The following is an 11,353-nucleotide window of genomic DNA, read 5'->3' on the forward strand; positions in this document are numbered from 1 at the left end:
GTCTTGGAGGTCTACGGACAATTCCTTCGACCTCATGGCTTGGTTTTTGCTCTGACATGCACTGTCAACTGTGGGACCTTATATAGATAGGTGTGTGCCTGTCCAATCAATTGCATTTACCGCAGGTGGACTCCAATCAAGTTGTAGAAACATCTCAAGGATGATCAATGGAAACAGGATGCACCTGAGCTCAATTTCGAGTCTCATAGCAAAGCGTCTGAATACTTATGTAAATAAGGTATTTCTGTTTTTTATTTTGAATACATTTGCAAAAATGTCTAAAAATCTGTTTTCGCTTTGTCATTATCGGGTATTCTGTGTAGACTGCTGAGGATTTGTATTTATTGAATCAATTTTAGAATAAGGCTGTAACGTAACAAAATGTGGAAAAAGTCAAGGGGTCTGAACACTTTCCGAAGGCACTGTATATATAAATCAAAGAAAAATATCTCAAATGAATATGCAATCATTTAAACAACTGGATTAGCTTGAGAAGCAAAAACGTATTTTACTTACTGATTTAAAAGTGGATATTTTCTTTCCAGAAACATTTATTCCGCGCTGGAATCAATCCTTTGCTCACTCACAGAATCCTCATCTATTTGTTCTGCTTCACTCTCCCGGTCAATTTCTGCATGAATCTCATCCAAATTTGTATACTTGGACTTCGATTTAGCTTTTCCACCCTTAGTAGCCATGTTCTACGTTTTCAGTTTTGAGTAAAGTTTGTAGAAGAGAACGGATTGCACAGAAACTGAACTGGTTAAGCGATTTCAGGACACTGATCCTGTAGACGTTAATCAGCTTCTTGATATGCTACACCTGTCAGGCGGATGGATTATCTTGGCAAAGGAGAAAAGCTCACTAACAGTAATGTAAACAAATTTGTGCACAAAATTTGAGAGAAATACGCTTTTTTGTGCGTGTGGAACATTTCCGGAATATTTTATTTCAGTTCATGAAACATGGGACCAACACTTCACATGTTGTGTTTATATTTTTGTTCAGTATACAGTATATGTTAACGCACAGGCCTACTTAGGGAAAGGGAGGGGGCTTTTCACCACAACCTTCTCTAACCTCACCCTCCACCCCACACACACACACTCCTCATTTGCCCTGTTTGGGGGGTTAATTAATCACCGTCGTTGTGGTGACTCACTGATACCATATTGCCAGAGCATGTCATCTTCAGGCGCCCGTAATGTCAGTCAGTGAGATGTGAAAGCCATTAGTCCAGAGCGCTGTGGTACGAGGCCCACTCACCTCCTCCAGGAGTCATAACTGCTCTGATGCTGCTGCTGCTCGGCCAAGCAGAAACATCACAGAGTTACACTGTTGATGTTATTAGATTGCCACTTCCAGACAGCCAATGGAGCGTGCATAAGGAGGCTATCTGTTTGTCTGTTTGTTTGTTTATTTGATTCCACTGGTAAATGATTGGTGAAAGCTCTTTGTCCATATGCAAATCAAGCTGTTGTCACTTCTCGTGTGTGGGTATGTGTGTGTGTGTGTGTGTGTGTGTGTGTGTGTGTGTGTGTGTGTGTGTGTGTGTGTGTGTGTGTGGTGTGTGTGAGCGCACGTGTGTGAGCGCGAGTGTGTGTGTGAGCGTGAGTGTGTGTATGTGAGCGCGTGCATCTATGTGTATGTGTGTGTGTGAGCGCATGTGTGTGAGTGTGTGTGTGAGCACGAGTGTGTGTGTGAGCACGAGTGTGTGTGAGCGCGCGTGTGAGTGTGCGTGCATGCATCTATGTGTGTGTGTGTGTGTGTGCGTGCTTGTGTGCGTGCGTGCTTCTCTATGTGTGTGTTTGTCTCATTATGTGTGTTCATGTGTGTCATTCATAGTGGAGGCCTTCTCACTTCCAACCCCCACTAGGCGATACATCTGATCAGTGTAATGCATGAGCATGTTACCTGTGTGACAACACTGCCACCTTCAGGAAATTATTTTTAAAATGTTGATTCAAGGACATCTGATTGTGAAGAGAAAGCCACTACATCAATGCTGAGTTCATCCTCTTTTGTAATGATTCTGTGAGAACACACACAAATACAGTCCTACACACAAACACAAACTCACATACACACGTATACATACACACAAACATATACACACAAAGTGGGGAGGAGGCTCACTCTTTCTCTTTCTCACCGTGCTTCTCTCATTGACCCCTTCGGCTGTCTCTCTCTGTCTCCATCCTAAGTGGCGGTGGGTGTGAATGGTGTGAGTAATGGAAAAGGATGAGTGCAGGAAAGAGAGCAGCTCTCAATGGAGAAGGGAATGGAGGGATGAGGGATAAACAGGGCCGACATACTCTTAATGGATGTTCTACAATTGTACACGTGTGTGTATGTCCTTACGTGTGTGTGTTCTTGTGTACGTGTAAGCGTCTGTGTGTGTACCTGAACACTCTGTACTACCCCCTCCTCCTCCTCATCTCCCTCATTACCCGGTACCATTCTCTGTCTGAGGTGTGTGTTTAGTTTTTTGTTTTTCTGCCTGGCTATGTAATTACAAACCCCGTCATTACTCTGTGCACCGATGCAATCGCCTGTCCCTGATTGATGATGTCGTAGCGAGCACTGCTTCCGGCTCCACAGCGTGGAGAGTGGAAAGTGGTGTGTGTGGGTTGCCAGGTTAAGGCTCCCATTCCCTTTACTGTTATTTCCTTGTTAGTCACACAAATGTAACACACACACACACACAAAGACTCACGAACGTAACACACACACAAATACGCACACACACTCACAGATAACACAACAGCATCTTTGTTTATGCTTAGGAAACAAAGTGCTCTAAACCCTGGTCTGAGATCAGATTTCTCTAACTTAATCCTTAACTATAATGAGCTACCACACACTTCTGTACCTGAGTCAGTGCCTACGGGCATGTTTCTCTCTGTGTGATAGGACATCCTCTAATCCCTCCATGAGGTCCAAACTCTACTCCTCTTATTTAGTCATGAACAATATCAATTAACAAACGAATAAGGAGACAATTGAGTTGAATAACTCCTGCAGGAGCTAAATCGTTCTGATTGATTGCTCCCCCAGTCATACAAACACAGATCATCGGAGCGAGAAAGAAAACCTGTCCCCAATTTCTCACCCTATTCCAAACACCTCTGATTGCAAAGCCTATAACTCAATAATTACCAACACAGTGAGTACTATAGTGCATAATACCTGCATAGGTGGCATGGAGAGCCTGAAAAACATTGATTCACAGAGGAGTGAGGATGGTTGGTTCAGTGTAACAACTCACTGTGTGAACATACATGGGTGTCAGAGCTGCTGCAGTAGCCAGCTAAGTGTGATTATTCCCAGTCTAATAAGCCCATTAGATCTGTCTTTAAAAAGTGCATAATCTCCTAGACCAGTGTTTCCCAAACTCAGTACTTGGGCCCCCCTTGGGTGAACGTTTTGGTTTTTGCCCTAGCACTACACAGCTGATTCAAATAACCAACTGGTCATCAAGCTTTGATTATTTGAATCAGCTGTGTAGTGCTAGGTCAACAACCAAAACGTTGGGGGGGGCAGGACCGAGTTTAGGAAACCCTGTCCTAGGCACATCCCTACTCTAGTACAGTGGTTCCCAAACTGTGGAGAGCGCCCCCCAGGGGTTCCTTTTTTTTAAGGAACTCAGTCCAGCTTTCAACTTACTCCTTAAAGTTGTAATAGTAGAATGCACAAGGTGCAATTTTGAAATTGGGTAGTGCATCAGCAGTTTTCCTCTTGTCATGTCAGTCATTGCGGACCTTAGAGAGCTATTTATAACTTGTCAGAAATGTCCATATCAACTAGCCCATGTTTGCTAACATTTTTTAGCTAGGATTTTTAGCCCACTGATTTTGTTGTAACGTTTGAGTCCGTCAAATATCACATGAACACACATAAGACATGGTAAAATGTGTAGAATTGCCGGAAATTGGCTTTATTTAATTTTTTAAGTCTCCATCCCATGGCAAAATGAATTTTTCGCTCCACCAACAAGAGGGGTGTGAACAGTTTGTGTCATGAATGGTGCCTGTGCCCATAGAAATAGACGTGGGGCGCGGGATGTTCCCCAGTGCTGGAAGGGGGACCTAAGTGAAAAAGTTAGTGGACCACTGGTGTAGTAGGGACCTCTAGATCTGTCTTCATACTGGAAAGTGTTTTGTCTCCTAGACACCTCCCCACTGTCTATACTGGCATCAAACCTCACATTCAGTTGGCACGGAAGGTGAGAAAACATTTTACAGCAGGCTACTTACTACCTGAAATTGTCCAACAGGACTGCTGATATTCTCTTATTTTTTAAACTCTTTTCACCTGTTTGTATTGTATGTACCCTAGATTACAGAAGGCAGTAGTGGGTATGTGGCTATAGGCCTGGAGAACAGTGTTACCAAGGCTTTAATAGCAGAGTTTCCTCATAGGGCTCCCTACTGGGCCAGTAAAATAACATTGTGAGCCTGTTCTGCTTAACACATAGAGACAGACAAACACAGTGCAAATAAACACACACACACACTGATGACACATCAGTGTCCTGTTGTTCTCATACGGGGAGAGCTGTGGAAGATGTCCACACACCACATTAGTTGATGTCATCACCAGAGACAGACAGAACATTCCACAGCAGTACTCCGCTGTGTTCTACACACTTTTTATGTATGCACTTAGATGAAATAATACTCCCGCCTTCCAATTGGAATACCTGGATAACCAGGAGGTATAACTGCTCCATATCCCTGCCACAGCCGACCCGGGATTTGAACCAATGCCACAACGAACGACACAGCACAGTCAATATCACTGACCCAGAGCAGCCAAGGCATATGTGGTCCCAGGGTGACAGTACTTCAAGTCTCAGGAAGGCAGTAGCCATGCTAACTGAGGTTAATGTTGTGGAGTAGTGGATAAAGTTAGAGGTGCTATAGACTGATAAGGTCCTAGGGTTGCCATGGCGATGGTATGTCATGCCCTTTAGCTTAGCCCCAGTAGCTATGAGAGTTTGGCTGTGATATAATCCAGCCTTGTACATCATTAGACTGACCTTTGAATAGATGCCATTAAGTCATGACATAACCTCCAGGCATAACAGGCCAGATTCTTAACATGACTCGTCCTACAGTCATATTTATTTTGTCCCTTGGATTTGATGTTTGCTGCCCAGGAGTTGACTTATCCTACCAATTAGAGAATAGACTATTGAGGACATTATGGCCATGCTTGATACACATTTGTCCACCTTCTTCTCTCTCTCTCTCTCTCTCTCTCTCTCTCTCTCTCTCTCTCTCTCTCTCTCTCTCTCTCGCTCACTGTCTCTCTCTCTCTCTCTCTCACTCACTGTCTCTCTCTCTCTCTCACTCACTGTCTCTCTCTCTCTCTCTCTCTCGCTGTCTCTCTCTCTCTCTTGCCGTCTCTCTCTCTCACCATCTCTCGCTCTCTCTCTCTTTCTTCTATACTGCAGGTTATTTGAGGCCACATATTATATTTTATCTCACATTCCCTCTCTCTCTCTCCCTCCATCCACAACATACTGTTTCTTTCTCTCTTCCCTGTGAGAGAGAGTAGTGTGTCATTGCTATTCATGCAGGGAGCCCTCTCTTCTAACACAGATAGAGACGGAAAAATAAGAGAGAAGGAGAGAGAGAGAGGGAGAGAGAGAGGGGCAGAGAGAGAGAGAGGGAGAGAGATAGCGAGAGAGAGAGGGAGAGAGAGAGGAACAAAGAGTCGGATACGCACACAGCAAGAGAGATGGACTGCAGAGTCAGACTACACATAATGTTGTCTCGTAAAAATAAACGATGACAACTGGAGAGGGAGGAATAGATGATTTGTCACCGTTTTTAATTATCTTTTTGAACAGCTGACAATTGGAGTATAGGGCATAATTGGTTGACATTGAAGTGGTCTGTAAGGCATATTGGAGTGGATGCATTGTCAACATCTTCTCACAAAGAAGTCTCCAACTAAATGCTTTTAAAGCACAGAGAGGCATTAACAGAGTTAATCATTGGGAATAAAATGCACAATACACTCCCAATAACTCGCATCATAGCACACACTATCAAACTCAATCACTTCTCTGGGATGGGACTACAAAGAAACAAACCCAAAATAAAAGACGATTACCCATCAATGCTTAACAGTCAATGTAATGATCTCACTTTCTGTGTCTCCTACCTACTCCTCTTTTCTTTCTCTCTCTGTCTGTCTCACTGTCTTTCACTCTCTCTCCCTCGCTTACACTCTCTCTCTTTCACTGTTCTCTCTCCCCCATTTCTCTTTCACTCGGCATACTAGAAATGAAATCTGGAAAGCGGCTGCACCTGTCCTCTTTTCTCATCTCTTCCCGGCTTTAAGCTCATTTCAAAGGCTATGATCCACCCCCTACCTCCCCCTCCTCCCCCTACCTCCCCCTCCCAGCCTCTGTTCTGAACAGTAGATAATGACTCTCCTTTAGCAGAGATGGAGATTTTAGCAGTACTGAGAACCAGAGCTGAGTGCACTACTGGTCAGAAAATTTAAAGAAAGTGACATACAGAGAGAGGGAGAAAAGGAGAGAGAGGGGACAGAGTGCGAAATTAGGCCCTGTGGCTGAACTACCGGTAGACTCCATTATGATTACCTGATAGAGGGATATGAACACGGTGTACCTTTAGGAAAAAAATTAGACCCTGTGTCCTCCAACACCTGCACACCCCACCAGGACCTCACAGGAGTAATAGCACACCTCACAATGCTCTACAGGGAGAGAGATTTAGAAAGAGAGGGAAAAGGATAAAAGAGAGATAAAAGAGACATACACTATATATACAAAGTATGTGGACACCCATTCAAATTAGTGGATTTGGCTATTTCCGTCACACCCGTTGTTGACAGGTGTATAAAATCAAGTACACCGCCATGCAATCTCCATAGACAAACATTGGCAGTAGAGTGGCCTTACTGAAGAGCTCAGTGACATTCAACGTGGCACCGTCGTAGGATGCCACCTTTCCAACAAGTCAGTTTGTCAAATTTCTGCCCTGGTCAACTGTAAGTGCTGTTATTGTGAAGTGGAAATGTCTAGGAGCAACAACGGCTCAGCCGCGAAGTGGTAGGCCACACAAGCTCACAGAACGGGACTGCCGAGTGCTGAAGCGCGTAACGCAGTAAAAATCGTCTGTTCTCGGTTGCAACACTCACTACCGAGTTCCAAACTGCTTCTGGAAGCAACGTCAGCACAAGAACTGTTCGTCGGGAGCTTCATGAAATGGGTATCCATGGCCGAGCAGCAGCACACAAGCCTAAGATCACCATGCGCAATGCCAAGCGTTGGCTGGAGTGGTGTAAAGCTTGCTGCCATTGGACTCTGGAGTAGTGGAAACACTTCTCTGGAGTGATGAATCACACTTCACCATCTGGCAGTCTAATCTGGGTTTGGCGGATGCCAGGAGAACACTACCTGCCCGATTGCATATTGCCAACTGTACATTTTGGTGGAGGAGAAATAATGATCTCGGGCTGTTTTTCATGGTTCGGGCTAGGACCCTTAGTTCCAGTGAAGGAAAATCTTAACGCTACAGCATACAATAACATTCTAGACGATTCTGTGCAACAGTTTGGGGAAGGCCCTTTCCCCTTAAGGAAGGTCCATTCAGAAATTGTTTGTTGAGATCGGTGTGGAAGATCTTGACTGGCCTGCACAGAGACCTGACCTCAACCCCATCGAACACCTTTGGGATTAATTGGAACGCCGACTGTGAGCCAGGCCTAATCGCCAACATCAGTGCCTGACCTCACTAATGATCTTGTGGCTGAATGAAAGCAAGTCCCCGCAGCAAGGTTCCAACATCTAGTGGAAAGCCTTCCCAGAAGAGTGGAGGCTGTTATAGCAGCAAAGTGGGGGCCAACTCCATATTAATGCCCATGATTTTGGAATGAGATGTTCAACTAGCAGGTGTCCACATACTTTTGGTCATGTAGTGTACATAGAAAAGTGGCTTGCGAAACTATTCACCCCCTTGGCATTTTTCCTATTTTGTTGCCTTACAACCTGTAATTAACGTGGATTGGGGGGGGGGGTTGTATAATTTCATTAACACAACATGCCTACCACTTTGAAGATCCAAATATTTTTTTATTGTGAAACAAACAAAAAAACTGAAAACTTGAGTGTGCATAACTATTCACCCCCCGAAAGTCAATACTTTGTAGAGCCACCTTTTGCAGCAATTACAGCTGCAAGTCTCTTGGGGTATGTCTCTATAAGCTTGGCACATCTAGCCACTGGGATTTTTGCCCATTCTTCAAGGCAAAACTGCTCCAGCTCCTTCAAGCTGGATGGGTTCCGCTGGTGTACAGCAATCTTTAAGTCATACCACAGATTCTCAATTGGATTGAGGTCTGGGCTTTGACTAGGCCATTCCAAGACATTTAAATGTTTCCCCTTAAACAACTCGAGTGTTGCTTTAGCAGTATGCTCAGGGTCATTGTCCTGTTGGAAGGTGAACCTCTGTCCCAGTCTCAAATCTCTGGAAGACTGAAACAGGTTTCCCTCAAGAATTTCCCTGTATTTAGCGCCATCCATCATTCCTTCAATTCTGACCAGTTTCCCAGTCCCTGCCGATGAAAAACATCCCCACAGCATGATGCTGCCACCACCATGCTTCACTGTGGGGATGGTGTTCTCGGGGTGATAAGAGGTGTTGGGTTTGCGCCAGACATTTTTCTTGATGGCCAAAAAGCTCAATTTTAGTCTCATCTGACCAGAGTACCTTCTTCCATATGTTTGGGGAGTCTCTCACATGCCTTTTGGCGAACACCAAACGTGTTTGCTTATTTTTTTCTTTAAGCAATGGCTTTTTTTGGGCCACTCTTCCGTAAAGCCCAGCTCTGTGGAGTGTACGGCTTAAAGTGGTCCTATGGACAGATACACAAATCTCCGCTGTGGAGCTTTGCAGCTCCTTCAGGGTTTTCTTTGGTCTCTTTGTTGCCTCTTTGATTAATGCCCTCCTTGCCTGGTCCGTGGGTTTTGGTGGGCAGCCCTCTCTTGGCAGGTTTGTTGTGGTGCCATATTCTTTCAATTTTTTAATAATGGATTTAATTGTGCTCCGTGGGATGTTCAAAGTTTCTGATATTTTCTTTATAACCCAACCCTGATCTGTACTTCTCCACAACTTTGTCCCTGACCTGTTTGGAGAGCTCCTTGGTCTTCATGGTGCCGCTTGCTTGGTGGTGCCCCTTGCTTAGTGGTGTTGCAGACTCTGGGGCCTTTCAGAACAGGTGTATATATACACTGAGATCATGTGACAGATCATGTGACACTTAGATTGCACACAGGTGGACTTTATTTAACTAATTATTTGACTTCTGAAGGTAATTGGTTGCACCAGATCTTATTTAGGGGCTTCATAGCAAAGGGGGTAAATAGATATGCACGCACCACTTTTCCGTTATCTGAAACAAGTTATTTTTTTCATTTCACTTCACCAATTTGGACTATTTTGTGTATTACATGAAATCCAAATAAAAATCCATTTAAATTACAGGTTGTAATGCAACAAAATAGGGGGATGAATACTCTTGCAAGGCACTGTATATACAGTGGGAGAAAAAAGTATTTAGTCAGCCACCAATTGTGCAAGTTCTCCCACTTAAAAAGATGAGAGAGGCCTGTAATTTTCATCATAGGTACACGTCAACTATGACAGACAAAATGAGAACTTGTAGGATTTTGCACATTGTAGGATTTTTTATGAATTTATTTGCAAATTATGGTGGAAAATAAGTATTTGGTCAATAACAAAAGTTTCTCAATACTTTTTTATATACCCTTTGTTGGCAATGACACAGGTCAAATGTTTTCTGTAAGTCTTCACAAGGTTTTCACACACTGTTGCTGGTATTTTGGCCCATTCCTCCATGCAGATCTCCTCTAGAGCAGTGATGTTTTGGGGCTGTCGCTGGGCAACACAGACTTTCAACTCCCCTCCAAAGATTTTCTATGGGGTTGAGATCTGGAGACTGGCTAGGCCACTCCAGGACCTTGAAATGCTTCTTACGAAGCCACTCCTTCGTTGCCCGGGCGATGTGTTTGGGATCATTGCCATGCTGAAAGACCCAGCCACGTTTCATCTTCAATGCCCTTGCTGATGGAAGGAGGTTTTCACTCAAAATCTCACGATACATGGCCCCATTCATTCTTTCCTTTACACGGATCAGTCGTCCTGCTCCCTTTGCAGAAAAACAGCCCCAAAGCATGATGTTTCCACCCCCATGCTTCACAGTAGGTATGGTGTTCTTTAGATGCAACTCAGCATTCTTTGTCTTCCAAACACGACGAGTTGAGTTTTTACCATATCTATTTTGGTTTCATCTGACCATATGACATTCTCCCAATCCTCTTCTGGATCATCCAAATGCACTCTAGCAAACTTCAGACGGGCCTGGACATGTACTGGCTTAAGCAGGGGGACACGTCTGGCACTGCAGGATTTGAGTCCCTGGCGGCGTAGTGTGTTACTGATGGTAGGCTTTGTTACTTTGGTCCCAGCTCTATGCAGGTCATTCACTAGGTCCCCCCGTGTGGTTCTGGGATTTTTGCTCACCGTTCTTGTGATCATTTTGACCCCACGGGGTGAGATCTTGCGTGGAGCCCCAGATCGAGGGAGATTATCAGTCGTCTTGTATGTCTTCCATTTCCTAATAATTGCTCCCACAGTTGATTTATTCAAACCAAGCTGCTTACCTATTGCAGATTCAGTCTTCCCAGCCTGGTGCAGGTCTACAATTTTGTTTCTGGTGTCCTTTGACAGCTCTTTGGTCTTGGCCATAGTGGAGTTTGGAGTGTGACTGTTTGAGGTTGTGGACAGGTGTCTTTTATACTGATAACAAGTTCAAACAGGTGCCATTAATACAGGTAACGAGTGGAGGACAGAGGAGCCTCTTAAAGAAGAAGTTACAGGTCTGTGAGAGCCAGAAATCTTGCTTGTTTGTAGGTGACCAAATACTTATTTTCCACCATAATTTGCAAATAAATTCATAAAAAATCCTACAATGTGATTTTCTGGATTTTTTTTTCTCAATTTGTCTGTCATAGTTGACGTGTACCTATCTTTTTAAGTGGGAGAACTTGCACAATTGGTGGCTGACTAAATACTTTTTTCCCCCACTGTATATATATATATATATGAGAGAGAGAGAGAGAGAGAGAGAGAGAGAGAGAGAGAGAGAGAGAGAGAGAGAGAGAGAGAGAGAGAGAGAGAGAGAGAGGTAGAGAGAAAGAGAAATGGAATCATTGGTAAGTGGTAGGAAGACCACCCTAACATGATAAGACCTGCGTTTAACCCAAGCTCTGCTCAGTGAGAGAGAATGATCA

Source organism: Coregonus clupeaformis, chromosome 3, assembly GCF_020615455.1.
Source record: "Coregonus clupeaformis isolate EN_2021a chromosome 3, ASM2061545v1, whole genome shotgun sequence".
Classification (NCBI taxonomy): Eukaryota; Metazoa; Chordata; class Actinopteri; order Salmoniformes; family Salmonidae; genus Coregonus; species Coregonus clupeaformis.